Source organism: Dermacentor albipictus, chromosome 6 (assembly GCF_038994185.2).
Source record: "Dermacentor albipictus isolate Rhodes 1998 colony chromosome 6, USDA_Dalb.pri_finalv2, whole genome shotgun sequence".
Lineage (NCBI taxonomy): Eukaryota > Metazoa > Arthropoda > Arachnida > Ixodida > Ixodidae > Dermacentor > Dermacentor albipictus.
In genome coordinates this window covers 30,964,949-30,980,116 of record NC_091826.1, presented here as the reverse complement: position 1 = coordinate 30,980,116, position 15,168 = coordinate 30,964,949, and the positions used below count along the sequence as shown (strand labels likewise).

Here is a 15,168-nt window from a genome sequence, read left to right as displayed (position 1 = left end):
AGAAGCAATTAATAAAGGCAAAATGAGACGTCCACTCAAACCTAGCTAATTAAGTGCTGCAAGGGAAACCCATACGGGTTCTTCGAAAGGAAAGCTGCGCAGCTGACGAAAAATTTAGCTCTTCCGGGACCAGGACGAATTTTGCTTCAACTGCGAAGCTTTTCAGTCGAGGAACCAGTATGGGTTTCCCTTGTAGCGCTTAGCTACGCTTGGGTGGATGTCTCATTTTCCCTTTATTAATTACTTGGTCTAGTGTCATGCACCTGGAGACAGAGATACGCTTTAATAGCCCCTGTGCATAGGAACCTAATTATTTGCTCTGATATATAGGTCCTTGAGCACGAAAGTCTGACGCTGCTCTCTGAAGACATGTTCTCGGGTGACAGAGGTGGTCAGCCGCTAAACTGGGGTCTGCGTTCTCGTTGAGGACCCGCTTCTTCGGTCGCCTAGGACCTGCCCATACGGGGCAGTGTGGGTCAGTTGTTGCTCTCTAGGCCACACCACTCTTTCATTCAGCGGAGCTTTTTTCACAGAATACCACTTGTGTACGAAGTTGACCAAGGGTGAGGTACACGTTGATGCGTCCGAAGTAACAACATGACAGATCAGAGAGCGAGCCGGAGCGACTGCCAAAACGTCGCGATATGTCTTTCTTCCGTATAACCGCCAGCTACGTCATTACAGATACACCATTTGAAAATGTAAACCGAAACTGGGTCGCAGGAAATCTATTACTGTAAATTATTTAGGGCGTTCTGATGCGTGACAGTTTCTTTCTATTTATTGGGTTGGGCGCACTAAACCTTTATTTCCGGCAAATGTAGAAAATAGAGTAGAAAGGTCGTCTCAGTAGTGCATTAGCATTTGCGCAAGCATCGAATGAACCTTCGCTTGACACCGAATGACACATAATCATGAGATCCGAAGAAATAATAATAAAAAAAGCTTGCCTTTGCTTTAAGCATAGCACTGTGAATGCGGAAGCAAGCATCCCTCCATCACGTACCCCCACAAACCCATTTGCGAAGCTGTTGAGGCCAAAGCACGCCCTCTGCATGACAAGCTTAAAGAGTCTTAAGCCAAGTTGCAAGATGAAACCCCATCTACGAAATCCAACACCGTTACGCCCGTCCCGAGCTGACTTGCAGAACACTCGATTTTGTCGAAAAGAATAAAAGAAACGGAACGGAATGGAAACAAGGAATGCTCGAAGGATTCCTCGCATTCCGCAGTGAGTAGGTGAGGAGGAGACAGTCTGGCGGAAGGGTCTCCCTGGCCACGTAGTCATCCGAGACGAGGCAGACGTCTAAGAAACGCCTTCGTCTCGCGAGCACGCAAGAACGAGCAAGACAGAAGAGAAAGTGAGGGATCTGCGAGTCCAAACGCAGCCCTGGTCCCCAAGAAGGTGTCTTTGACGGAGTGAAAACCCTCTGTCGGCACGCGTGCAGCAAATATAGAAGCGCCAACCGTCGCCGCTGAGAATGGGGTTTTGGCTTGTGCCGCCGGCTTTTGCTTCACGCGCAAGAGCAGACGACGAAAACGCTGCCGACGTCTGCCGCCTTTCGCGCACGGGAAACGCCACCGCAAGCGGCGAAAGCCGCGCGGAAGCGCCTACGAGAGGGAAGTGACGCCATGTTGCAGATGACGTCTTGCAGACGTCACGCACCGCCAGCGAAGTCGTCTGGCTGGTAGGCGGGTCATCGTCTGGAGCCGCCGCCGCCGCGGCGCGGGAGCCGCCGACGCGGCTGCACTTTTTGGCGCCAAATAGCCGTCGGTTGCCGGGGCGACCGAGCCGCCGGCGCGCGCCGTCGTTCTTCGCGCGCTTCCCGCGCTTTTTCTTGCTCTTTTTCCCGCGCTCTTTAGGTTTCGCTTTCTTTCGGCTTCCGCTGTGGCTGTGGCGGACGCGCCCGGCCGAGGATCGTGCAGCGAGGTCCAGGTTTAGGAACGTCCGGATTATCTTTCAGGGTAAAATTACCCCTCCAGTACCTGGCGGCGCGGCGTTCGGCCGGGGCTAGAAGGTGTTTATTTACGCGATCATTTCCCCATCGGAGAAACGAAGACTGCCACATTTTGACTAACGGATCCACGGCGGGGGAAGTAGTGGTGTTGGTGGGCGGTGACTAAAAGAAACTCGGCATCCCAGTAACCTAGTGTAGCGTGTTTTGGGATCATTACTCTTCGAAGGCCTTCGCGCTCGCTTCGAGGAACAATTGTGTATAGCTTATTCTCTCTTGTCTGAGCGTCGCCCCAAAAGCGCGATTTCGTGATCGAAGCCAGAGCTTCTGGGAGGGGCTGGCATTCGTTTCGGAGCAAGCTCGTATCCGCCAGAAAAATGCACAGGTAGGGTTGCCACGGCGGCATCGGCGACAGGAAAAGCCCTCTAGTCGTGAGCGCTACCTTGTCCCACGTCTAAAATGTGCACTACCGCACAGACTCGCGTAATGGCTCCACCATTTTCACAACCACAGCTTTGATGATGCAGTGAGGCCCCTGATAATTATTATCATGCCTGTTATGCCAATTATAAAAGGAAATTATTTACGAATGATTAGAGAAGACCACGTTTCCATGGAACGAAGAACGGTTTTGTGTAACGGCGAGACAGGAACAGGGCAGTATCTATAAGGGCGCAGATGAATGCAGCTTATAATCAAGCTTATATTAAGAGAAAGCAGTCGAATTTTCACAGTGGATGTAACGCGTTGAACACATAACTGATCGTTTATTGATATTACAGATTGAGTGTGCCAATGCAAAGCCAACTCAGTGGAGGACGGCGGAGGATAAGTTGGTGCGATTAAAACACTTGCAGGCACAGGACGGAGGCGGCTGATGCAAGACGGAAGTAGTTGGATGAGATTGCTGATAGATGTTTTTAAACCGCAGAAGGCAGGAAATAGATTGATGGTGATTATCGTTAAGGTTGCTCATATTGCAGAGATAAAAATAAAAACGCACTTTCCTTTTTTCCCGGAAGTGTTTTCCCGAAGGGTACCCTGCTTTCTCTCTTGATCGTGACAGACAACACCCTGTGGTGTAGGCGAACGACAGAACATCAGCGTGAAATAAAATCGCATCCGGCTCAGGCTACGGCTTGGCTACGACTTGATATGTCTGTGTTTGTTTTAAGTTATTGTTTACACGCGAATACGATTCTTCACGACAAATAAAGTTGGGGTTGCTGCGAATACTGGAGGGAGGTGTTAAAGGTAAATATCTCTGAAGAGTTTTTCGATCTAACTTGGAAACTGCGTCTACTGCACCCGTGCTGAGATTACACAAATGCGTGTGGTATGACAACGGGAAGGGAAGACTGCAGAGCAGATTCTTGCATCACGTTCTAGATGTGTGCTCAAACTACAGGCAACTGACCCTACCACCCTTTTCTATCGTGCCCACTTTACCACAAGAAAGGTGCCACGAAAGCTAACAGAGGAAGACAAAAGTAGCGCGACTGTCAGCAGGGGTACTGCTAACGGCACAAGTGCTGGTATCACGCGAAGATGTGCGGTATTACAGAGCGAAAGGAAAGGAAGATAACGCGGTACACAGCAGTGCGACTGTACGCGTTCTCAAAGTCGGCAGCTATAATCCTTACTCGGCTGTTTTGCCGCAAGAACGAACGTTTCCGAAGAAGCCCACGCGCTGAGCAACACTCTGCAAGTGGGTGGCTAACTGCAGAATTGCTGCTATTACGCCAACGTGCACGATGTTGCAGAGCAGTAGCAAAACGTAAGATAATTGAGTACGTATGACGTACGATAATGTGTGCATTTTCAAACTAGACAACTCTACCGAATGCACTTGTCCTCTTTTTTTTTGTAGGCGTCTTAACAACAAGAAACGAAGGCTCGACCGGAGAAGCTAATGCGGCGCGACCAACGGCAGTGGACCGGCATTGTGTTTAATGTTCCGTGGGACCACCACGGCCGGCGTCCGAGCCTACCCCGCAGGTATACAATGTTGCCGTAACCGGTGTTTCTACATGGATCTCCCCCCCCCCCCCCTCCCTCCCCACCCGTCCAACCCTTCTGCCTTCGCGTTATGGTACACACTCGCGCTGTTGTTCCTCGAATTGACTATTACTTTTTGTTCCTCGCACGGTGGGCGGTCAGAATGGAGGTTCAACGCACCCAGATCGTTTCCGGGCAAGAGTTTGACGCCGTTCCGGGACCCGATTTCGTTGACGCGACGTGAAGAGGTTAAATGCATGGAAAGAAAAAAGAACGACTCTCGAGAGAAGATGATGCGAGCGAGGCCTGTCCTTTGTTTGCCCAACTCAGTGTTTTGAAGCAGCCGAAGCACTGTGGATCAAGCACACTGCCTTGATATTCGAAAGTCAGGAGCATTGGCGCAGATAGGGTTAGTCCAGAGGACACAAGAATAGCTCGAGACCGGTTTGAAGGATGGTGATTTGGGAAGGTTGGTTTTCCATAATGTTAAATGGTGCAGCGCATAGTAGGAAAGAGGGACACAGAAAGAGTGCTCGTCCTCGTCTTTTCTGTACCCCTCTGTGATGCTTTGCGCTGGGTCATTTAACCTGTTTGAAATCTCGGGAAGAGAATATGCCGAAATAAGGGACATCACACAGCAACACTAACCACTGCATTCTCAAACGGTACTTGGTGCTTTCTCGATTCGACGATGTTGAGAGCGATGATGGAGATCACTGATGGCAGCTCCTTTGAATCAGACTGGCCAAAATAGTCACCTAGCCTGTGTGAGGCATTTCCCTTTACCAAATGGTAATCTGTAGATACTATGGCGTCCTGCCTATGACTGCTTTATCTCGTGACGTTACCCGTGCCAATGGAGACGTCGACTTTTTATCTCTTCACTGATCTTTTTCTATCAATATTGCCATCTTCTTTTGCTTATCGCCCCCACTGGCCCGTTGACACTCCCATCAGCTTTGAACCACAGCGCTTCTGGTGGGTGCACGTTCGCTAACGCGAGTACCTTCACTTTGTTTCACCGGGAACGGCCTTTTCTTTCCGCTTACGCTCACTTTACACTCACCTAGACGATTTGCCATTTCAATTCCTTACTTTGAATGACTTTCATAGCGATGAGCGACATAGCGAAGCTCGGGATGATGGAGGGCGGCAGATGGTACTTGGCACTGTTTTGCCGAGAATCTCGGCATACACACTGTTTTTATGCGAAGCATATTACGAGAGCTCAACCCAGCTCCTCAGGCGCGGCGGTGTCGCCTTCAATACCACGTGACACCGTGACGTCACGACAGAGGAGAAACGAGGCTCCAACTCGCGCCGTCGCTCGCGGCGTCGCCCCCCGCATCGGACGCGGTGAGCGTCGAGCAACGCAGAGTTCGGCGCGACAACGAAATGTGCGCCTGAGCAAGCGCCGCACGCCTGAGCCGACGCCGACGACACCAGCTTTCCTGCGACACGAGCTCCTTAACGCTGTCGCGTTAAAATAAAGGCTAGTATGCTTCGCATCCTGGGCTTAACCTTAGCTAAGCCACAGCCATTTTTAACTATTGGTCGGTTCATGGCGAGATGAAGCTGGGGGAACAACTGAGAAGGCTTTGTTTTAGACTTACGTTGCTGGCAGGGGCGTAGCCAGAGGGGGGGCGGGCCTTATGGGGCTTCACCCCCCCCCTTCCGAAGTTTTTTCGTGCTGCCATGCACCGTCGACCAAAACAACCCCCGGCGCCGGAAATCATTCTGGATTTGTCTAGAACGTCTTTTCCACGCCCGAAAAGACACTTCAGCGCGAACATTGAAAACTCGGGCTGCATTTCACGGCAACGCCCATGCACCGGCGGTCACGTAACGCAAGGAGCCCCATCTGAGCACAAAGTTTCAAAGGCGTTTCGATGGCAAGGGGGCTCGTCGCGGCATCTCGCGGAGGCCGAGGAATCTACGGAACGCATGGATTTCAATTTCGAAATTTTATGGGTGTAAAGTTCTCATAAGCTTTTGATGCGAAAGGTGCCTTGACCGTTCCAAAGTTGTGCTTTAGATTTTCAATTCCGCAACTTTGTGGGATTAATGTTCTTATAAACATTTGACGCCAAAGGTGCATGAACTTTTCTAAAGTCGTACATCGGGCCATACAATGAGACAAGCCAAATCAAGACACTATCAGACAAGTTGACAAAGCAAGCAACGAAGTCTGAAGAGACGAGGCTTTGTGGTGGTTCATCTGTGCCGTCATGTCACAGAAAAGAATATCAACATTTCATCGGCGCCAAAGCATCCATGTCTAGACACTAAAGACAGCAAAAGTGACTACATTCTTAGTTATTTTTCTACTTTGACTTTTATTCGCGAGGACCACATTGAGCCTCTTCAGTTTTCTTGTTCTCACTACCCCTGGGCTGCCAGAGCCAGCCAGAGCGCATGCGTTTTTCTCGTGTTGTCCCGACCACAGCGCGGCGCCTTCGGTGTGCGTTCGGTTTTGTCTGGCCGAGTGGATTTTCGCCCGGCAGAGTTTGGGACGCTTCCTGAATAGCAGACGAGTGAAAGAAACAATGGTCGCTCGCCGCCATCACTGTGGGGTCTTGACGGTTACAATGAGTTCGCTTGAGCGCAACCTCTCCGGAAAGTCTTGTCTCGCCGGTGTAGGATACCAAGCAGTATGCGTATGGTTCTGTGTGGACCAAGGGTCTCGCGTTTTATCCGATATTCCTTCGGTAGCCACATTAGGTGCCCAAAGTAGGCATTCAGTTGCGGCCAACGTGCTTTCCTTTGCGTTTTTTTTTAAATTTAGGTGCTCGGGCGAATTTCTGCATGGTAAAAGTTCGATTTCGTTACTTCTTTTGCGGAAAGTAATGGGCCACGGGACTCTTTTGCTTGTCTTGACAGTGCGTAGCGTTCAAAAATTCGTTTGCAGCATCTTTGGCAATGACAATGCAGTTATTAATGTATTTGATCCTTGGACAAATTTTATGAGGAGGAGGCTGAGCTGCAACGTGAGCCCACCCCCTTCCCCTCCTCCCAACCCCGAACGAAATTTTTTGGGACAAACTTATGGACGGGACATAGGCGAGATATGTGTGAGGTCGCAGTGAGATGTCCCATGGGAGGTCTTGCGGTTTCTCCACATTTGGAACACTATAACAAAACGAGAGGGGTTGGAACGAATGCGGAGCGATCCCGAACGGAATCAAGCCTCACGGTCAGGGAGTCAATCAATAGATCAACGATCAATCCTGACGTCATATCAGTGAAGCTTTCCTAGCCCCTTCTCCGGTGGTTGGCGTTCACCGTAGTTTCCTAACCGATTATATTTGTGAACATACGTACACAGCTTTGGTGATCCGGTACGTGTCCGAATAGACAACTTGCTGCTGGCTGCTGTCGGTTCTAGTAGACTAGGTTAGTTGATATGTGCGAGTCGGTATGTGCCTGGACAGGCGACTCTGGTCCTGAATATGTGTCCATTGTTGGTCAATGCCCCAGAATGGATGTGCCACTGTGGTACAAGGGGTAAGCATGGAAGATTTAATGTATCTGGACATGTGTCACAAACAGTAATATAATTTAGACCATTAAACGTGAAGAAGGGCGTAAATATGTATATAACTCGCACTCTTATACCCAGAAATGGTGCAAGGGCGTCAGTTACAGACACATTTACATCCGTGAAAGGGAAGGGTGCAAATAGGTCTATAACACACACACTCTCGCACCCAAAAAGGGTGCCAGGGTGATGTCAGTCATAGACACAATTACGCCCTTATTTACTTTTTATGAGTGTAAGTTATCTTGCAGCGCACTTCTCTACGCCCCCTCATACACAACTCTCATCAACATTCTTGCCTCGACAAGCGTCCTTTTTGTGTCGTCTTTGTCCTCGTGACGGAGACAACAGCCTGTACTGGCGACGACAAGGCTGCGCTCGTGTGAGCCGCCTCCTACACACCTCGTTAAGTCGAACAAGATTCGCGTCCTTTAGATTCCAACAATGTGTTGGATCTGCGTGTTTCGCAACTTTACTAGAACACTCTTACGTTATAGCGTACGTACGCCGTCGCTTTGACAGCACACGCGGAATTACCCCACATCCGCGACGGCGGAGGCGACGGGATACGCGTCTCCCGTCGCGATCGCACAGCCCGCCTCCGTGGCCTAGTGTCTGCGCGGCTCCTGGCAGCGCGATAACGCGAAAGGAAACACGCGTGCCGCTGCCTCGCTTGCCCCCCGGGCTAATCTAATCTCGCCTTGCCACGCGGGCAGCCACCGTTTGACGTAGCGCGGCCTACGCGGTGCCCCGGCTAGGACTCCTCCGTGCTGCTGGGCAAGGCGATAGCACACTCAAAAGAAAAAGGCGCTGCGCAAAACGTCGATAAGGCGAGAGAAAAGGAAGCAACGCGTTAGAAACGGATGCTCGATAAGAGAGGAGGCGTTGTGAAAGGGTAGATATAGCGTCCGAGGGCACGCGTGAACAGTAGGAGGGAGGGCGGTGTGTAACCGTATACCCCCGGTCGTGCCAACTCTTATCTGGACACGCTTCCGAGAATGCTGAGCTCTTTAAACGGGCTGTAAAGGACACTTCGTTGCGATGACTGGATGCCTCGCCCTTCCGTGACAACCGTGTGGCTAGCACCTACTGCAGTGGCAGATTTAACTTTGCGTGCTCTTTATTGCGTAGTCAAGGGAATTGCCCCAGGTGCGATACTGTCCGTACTGAGGAACGGGCAGTACGGCTCGCTCGCTTCAACAGCATGCGTCAAATCCTATCACTCACCAGCCGTGGTGATTGACTCGATGACTATGGCGTGCTTCTTGCGAAGACGAAGTCGTTGGTTCCACTCCCTCCTTCGGTGGCTGCGTTCCGATGCGAAATTCATGTGCGCGCCCAAGAGCTGCAGGTGGTCGAAAATAATCTGAAAGCCACCACTACGGTGCCACTCATAGCCCATGCGTTGCTTCGGAATTAAATGCCGTAACTTGACGCTGATTTGAATGCGTGGCACACTTCGGCCGTACGCGGTTTGTATATCAGTTGACATGTCTGAAAGTCGAACGCCAAATCAATCCGGACTCGCGTAAGACAGCGTTTCAGAACTCTGACAGTCATTCATTTGGCTGGGAGAAGGTTGCTTATACGAGATGCAACTGAAGGCCAGACCTGAATTTCGCGACAGAAGCTCGGCGCTGGTGTGCGCCATAGGGTTGTCACGGAACGGATTTCAAGATATCTTTTTTACTCACGATTCGAGCTATAAATATTATCGAAAGTTTCTAGGTTGAGTTTTCGATTGATGTACGGCTCATTGTGACCCACCTTTATCAATAAACAGCGAACCAAATTCACAATGGTAACAGCGCGAACAAAACGACGACGGAGTGAAAAGACATAGGACGAGTGCTCTATCGGCCTTTCACTCCGTCGTCATTTTGCTCGCGCCGTTACCGTTATGAATGTGTACCAAGTGGCCCAACTTTCCACTTCAAGATAGTAGAATGCTGCCATAGTCTATGACGTCCCACCCGACTGACTTGTGCTCAATGTGGTCCATTTCATTAAACGCGATTAGCTGTAGACTCGAGCTGACGCTTTCCAAATCTAAGACGTCACAGTGAGCTTGAAAATATAAATTGAATACTACAGATTAATTTAACGCCTGTAATATAAGTTTCCTTTGATTATAAGTTTTGGACTTACTCGCAGGTTCACTTTACGGAAGGGATATCTGTTTATACTTCGGTGTCGAAAAACGGGCGGCAATATTGGAGCCCAACACTTCCGCAGAAACACACTGATCGGTGGCAATCTGCAGCACAAAGTGATCAAGGCTACGTATTGTATACAGCGAGTTAGACATAGCACCGCAGACCGACCCACCAGAGTGCGTTGAGTTAGCATGAAGGCCTTTAGAGGATGCTCTTCTAGGCGGCCAGACGCTTTTGATACGCAACGTGGCCACTCAATGCAACGACGTACAGACCGTGCAGACACGGCATCAATTTCTAGCCTCAAGAGCCGTTGCCTAAATGAGTCTCTACAGTCTTTATCGCTTCCGTCTACAACTCTTACATCGCATTTCCTGTTTGGACGTCTCGTTTTGAGCTACCCAAAACATTCTATCGATAGCGCACTAACGTGGAACGACGTATGGTTGTTTTCCCATCTGCGCACATGCGCATGCCTCCATTCCGTTTGGCTCACTTTCTGTCTTTTTTACTTCTTGCTTCCTCCGCAAAGACGACGCTGTTGTCGAGACAGGCGTTTTTCATCGCGAGGCAGTTACGACAAGTCTGAATGCTCGAACGCAGTCAAGTAGTCGATTATCGTCGCGCTGTCCGATGGAAAGACGACCATATCAAAGGGGAGAACTGACATCCACCCGACGTTCGAAAGTTCAGTTTACCTTCTTTTCGAGTCCTCAGTTAATTTGGCCTTGCCCTGTGGTCTGCTAATCTCCTGAAGTAAGCTCAGGTGCTAGAGAGACCGCTCCACCGGAAAGGCCCTGGTTCCGGCTTCGATGCTCTGAGCAGGGCCAATCTTTCTTCGATTGGCGAGTTTTCCATATACTGGGAGAGTCAGGTAGGTTTCCCTTGCAGCTTTCCACAACTGTCAGGCTGATTGATGAAAAGTTCACTTTGCACAGAACTCCTTCTACATTGCGGATTTCCCGCAAAAGGCATTTGCCAAATACGACCTTGCGTATAAAACAGAGCGAGAGGAGCTTCCGCGTCCTTGTACTGAAATTTCTAAAAGGGGCTTCAACCGCAAAGTGGCTTCGCTGTCCTTGACTTTTTATCGGCCCCTTGAAGTGCGTAAACGCAAGAATTCAAATAAAAAGCGCACGCGCATCTATATTATCACTACTAGCGGCCGTGCTCCCGAGTTCCTATAGTTAGCGAGAACACCCTTTTTCTGTCTATACGCACCCTTTGACGCCCCCCTCTCCCCCTCGCTCTACTCCTAAAGCACCGCTTCCCGGCGTCTCGCCGTCGACATCACTCCCAAGTTTATGGAGTCGTCTTTCAGTGCCGTGACGGCGCCGTCGTATTGCGCTTTTATTGCCGCGGCTCTTTTTTTACTTATCTTTTATATCCACTCCGCTATCAGCGGACGCTCTCGCTCAATATCGCTCCGCAACAGGGCGTCACTGCAGCAGTAGCTCGGACCCGCTTCCGACTACCGACTCCTCGTCAATCCGCGGAGCGAGACTAGCGAGACGACAGCCCGAAGCGCCCTCTAGGGGAGATGGCGGCAGGGACAAAAAAAAAGGAAGAGAGGCTACAATGTAGCTGTTTTGGAGCGGCGGCTTTCGCCGAGAAAAGCGTGCAGCGCGCTTGCGCGCGAGCCCCCTGTACAGAGGCTGCAACCCTCTCTCACCTCTTCTCCTCTCTCGTCCACGGCGTCGCTTACCCTCCGCATTATTTTCTGCTCCCGCTGCATAGGGAGTACCGGACAACGCCTTTTCCGGAGTAGCTGTTCGTTAGGCACCATTGCAATGTAATTTTTGTGTGTGCCCGCTTCAGGATTTCTTTTTGCCCGACAGCGATATTTATACGCAGATTTGTGTCACCATCAGTGTAATCAAAACATTACGTACCCGCTGCAACCGGCGCAGTCTCTTCCCTCAGCTTCGTTCTCTCTTGTTCTCTGCATTCTTTTCGACTTCCGCTGCTGCATTGCCACGCTAATAAGAAAGGGAGTATTCGACAGACCTCTTGTGGAGTAAGTTTTCATCACCCTTAAAGGGAAGCTGAAAGGTTTTCCAGAAAAAATGAGTGAACATGTGTACATAATGGTTTTCGACCCTCCGAATTCGAATATCGTATCGAAATTGAGCGAAAGAAAGCGCAAATATATTTTATTTCGACGAAAAGTGCAGCAGTGGACACGCCCAGCTCGCGCGTCTCGTTTCCGCCTGTGATTGGTCGGGCGACCCGTGACGTCAACTTTAGCGACCGACCGCTGCCGCTCCACATGAAACGCGGTGCCAGGTAGTTTGGTGCCGTAATGGAAAATTAAGAGGTAATAGAAAATTTAGAGACTACGTTTTTCTGAAGAGTTCGGCGTTGCTCCCTACATGTACGAGCCGATTGCAAAGAGCCGGCCTCTCGAAGAAGCAAACGATGCTGGTGCGAGCAGTGCTTTCGACGAGAACGAAAGCGAAAGCGAACGAAAGTCTTGGGATCTCCTCGTGTTGGAAATGCTCTTTGGTGAGTATGTTTTTTGCAAAGCGATCTAGTGATCTCGCCGATCTTTCGCCGATCTAGTGAGCTCGTTTCCGGTCAAGCAACTGCAGTGTTGTGTTCCTGCATGCCTCCTCGTGGAACGTAAGCGGGGATGCGATCGTCGGCATTTGTGCGCTGTCCAAAGCTGTCGGCAACCTACAAAGACGGTTCAAACACGTGAAAAGCTTCCCGGTTCATGCAGTACGTGTAGTGACCTTCACCTGTGCGCCATCCGCACACTACTCGTAACCGAAGTCGTAAAGGCGGCGAATTCCGTCGGCTACGTGGGACGGTCGGTTTCTCGCTGTGCGCGAGAGACGGGGGGAGCGTAGCGTCCTGGCGTGCGCCGGCTTTCCAGCACATGCAAACTCTACATTTGCACTGCGTTATGGTAGCTGCGTGCAGGCTGTTTTACAACACACGTACAAATAGAAAATTCGCGGCGCTTTGCGACGAAACCTGCGTCGAGGGCGGGAAATAAACATGCACCTTCCGTTCAGCGTGCTAACATGAAGGAGCTCGCAGTAAATCAAAATCCAGGTTTGGGCGAGTTCGTGTATTCATAAAGCCTTCCAACACCAGTTATCATCAGTCAGTCCGCACTCGTGCCGTCTTTGTTTTCGTTGCTCCGATCTTTTCGCGCTGCGTTTAGAAAGCCTGCTGGTGGAAATTCTGGTGATAATCGTCGTCACGGAAGTGGTTGGAGCACAGCAGTGTTGTTCTTGAGGGCTTGAAATTCTTTCGCTTTACAGCAGCCTCCCACTTCCTTAAAAGCGTCTTGTCTTGTGGGAAGCAATGGAAGACAACATCGTCGCGGCCGCTGGTGTTCGTGCAACCGTAGGCTGCACAGAAAGACGGCATGATCGGCCCACCACATCAGTTGATGCTGCGCACCTTGACCACCACTCTACATACACACAGACACACCAACAAAGAAATGCAGGGTCGATCGAAGCAGATTACGACGGCACGCACGCAGAAACAAGCACGGTCAGGCACGGTCGCGCAGGCTGCGAAGGAGCAAAACACTAAAGTTGACGTCACAACACCGCGGTTTCCGGTCTCCGCTCGCATCGTCAGCGTCAGCAGCAGCGCGCGGCATTCGACGGGGGGCGGAGCTACAGCGCAATTTCAACCGACGATTACGTCGCTCCTATTTGAAAAAAAAACCCAAATTTTACCTACATGGTTTATAAGGTTCCCACATCCGTATATGAGCGTCTTATTGAATGCGACAGACTCTTCAGCTTCCCTTTAAGAGGAAGCTTTAGCTCGCGCCCAACTCCGACGCGGTCTAATCAAATACATGTGAAACGGAAAAACGCTTTTCTGAGATAACGCCTGCAGCGATTTTAATGAAATTTGTTGCACTTGAGAGAGAAATTTAAATTGTAGTGACTGTTGGAAGCGAAGTTTCGATTTAGCGCTTGAATGTTATGAAAAGGATTTTCAAATATTTGGAAGTTCGAGAAAATATACTTACGAAGTTTATAAATTATTAGCTCTGCATCAAAAACAGATATCACAGTTCTGTAAACGGCATCCATTATATCATTCAAAGCGGACAAATGCGATATGTCAATTTATATCATACGTGAATTTGTTACGTTGTGTACAAGGTTTCTGCAAAAGCTGTATTTACACATGACGAAAGCTTTTACATTCACGTGTAACGCATAAATTTTGTCCGCTTTAATTGTACTACTGGATGCAATTAACAGAATTGTGATATTATTTTTCCTTGCTGAGTTAGAGTTGTAAACTTGGTAGTTTCGTTTTCTGAAAATTTTCATTTTTGCCAATTTTTAATAAAAAATTGACGATCTAAATCGAAAATTGGAAACCAACAGTCGCTAGATTTTAAGTTTTTCTTTTAACTGCAACAAACCTCGTCAAATTTGGTGCAGTACCTGCCGAGAAAAACGAATTCTCCTTTACATGTACTTAGATAGGAGCACCCGAGCTAAAGCTTCCTAAGTAATTTCCACATTTCACACACTCGGGTAAACCTCTCTGCCCTGAAGGGCTCCATACGAAAAGGACTTTCGCCGGTGACACACGGCACGGTACGGTCTTCTTCAAATGCTGTTTCAGTAAGCATGCAGCAAATGAGAAGGCGTGCTTGTTTAAGCTGAAGCTCACAAAACGTTAAGAATTTGTGCCACGTTTTCTAGATCCTTTTCCGCAAGTGACTCTTATCAGGAAGGAGATGCTACCTTGTCGCGTGTCACCTCGTGCGAATGCCTGTCCGTTAGATGTCCTTTAGTTCAGTGGACTAATGCCCGTGTGCCACAGGCATTACACCCTTTAGGATTTATGGTTGTCCCACAGCAATAATTACACTCACATTTCTGTTACCGTTATAATCAAAAGAAGAAGAAAGCTGCAGCTGCGAAACATCTAGAAAGGAAGAGCTCGAAGGTGCTGGCAGGGAGGACCTGTAGCAGCATGCTGGGTGTAAGCAGGGTGAAAAATATACTCATGGGGAATGGCAGAATCTCGGACATGAATTGAAATATGCGACGCTCTGTAGTTTTTATTTTATTCATTGTTCCGTCATAGATGCACCTGCTGTACTGCTGCGTTACATAATGTCGGGATAATTAACTGATGACAAAACAATGACTTGGGTCGGTGCTAATGTTGCGGCACGGATGTGCGCAAATTAGGAACGGAGTAACTTATTGTACCCACAGTGAATTATAACTATCGCAATTCGCTGAGTATCCATCGCCTGTACGACAACTATGTACACGATCCCAAGTCAGTTTTTACTATGGGAACTCCTCTATAGCTATATCCGTAAAGTACTTTTCTGAAATAGTAAAAAAATGATTGAGTGATTGATAAAAAAGAGAGAAAATGCTCAACATTTCTTTTGAAACCTAACAATAGACGTAACATTACAGAAGTAGTGAAATCCCGGTTTCTACTTTTAATTCTTTTTTTTGCTTTAAGTGAAAGTTCTTGATCGACTACGAAAGCCTAGAGAGAATACTGA

The 15,168-nt window shown here is 49.2% G+C and overlaps 1 long non-coding RNA gene across 1 annotated transcript in view; it reads left to right on the top strand.

Annotated features, from left to right (window-relative positions):
* The window catches only part of LOC135905145 (uncharacterized), a 154,023-nt gene that overhangs the window by 2,838 nt on the left and 136,017 nt on the right, over positions 1-15,168 (top strand). Inside the window, exon 2 of the long non-coding RNA XR_011515110.1 lies at positions 3,826-3,953. This is a non-coding gene — a long non-coding RNA (uncharacterized lncRNA). The remainder of the gene's footprint in view (positions 1-3,825; positions 3,954-15,168) is intronic.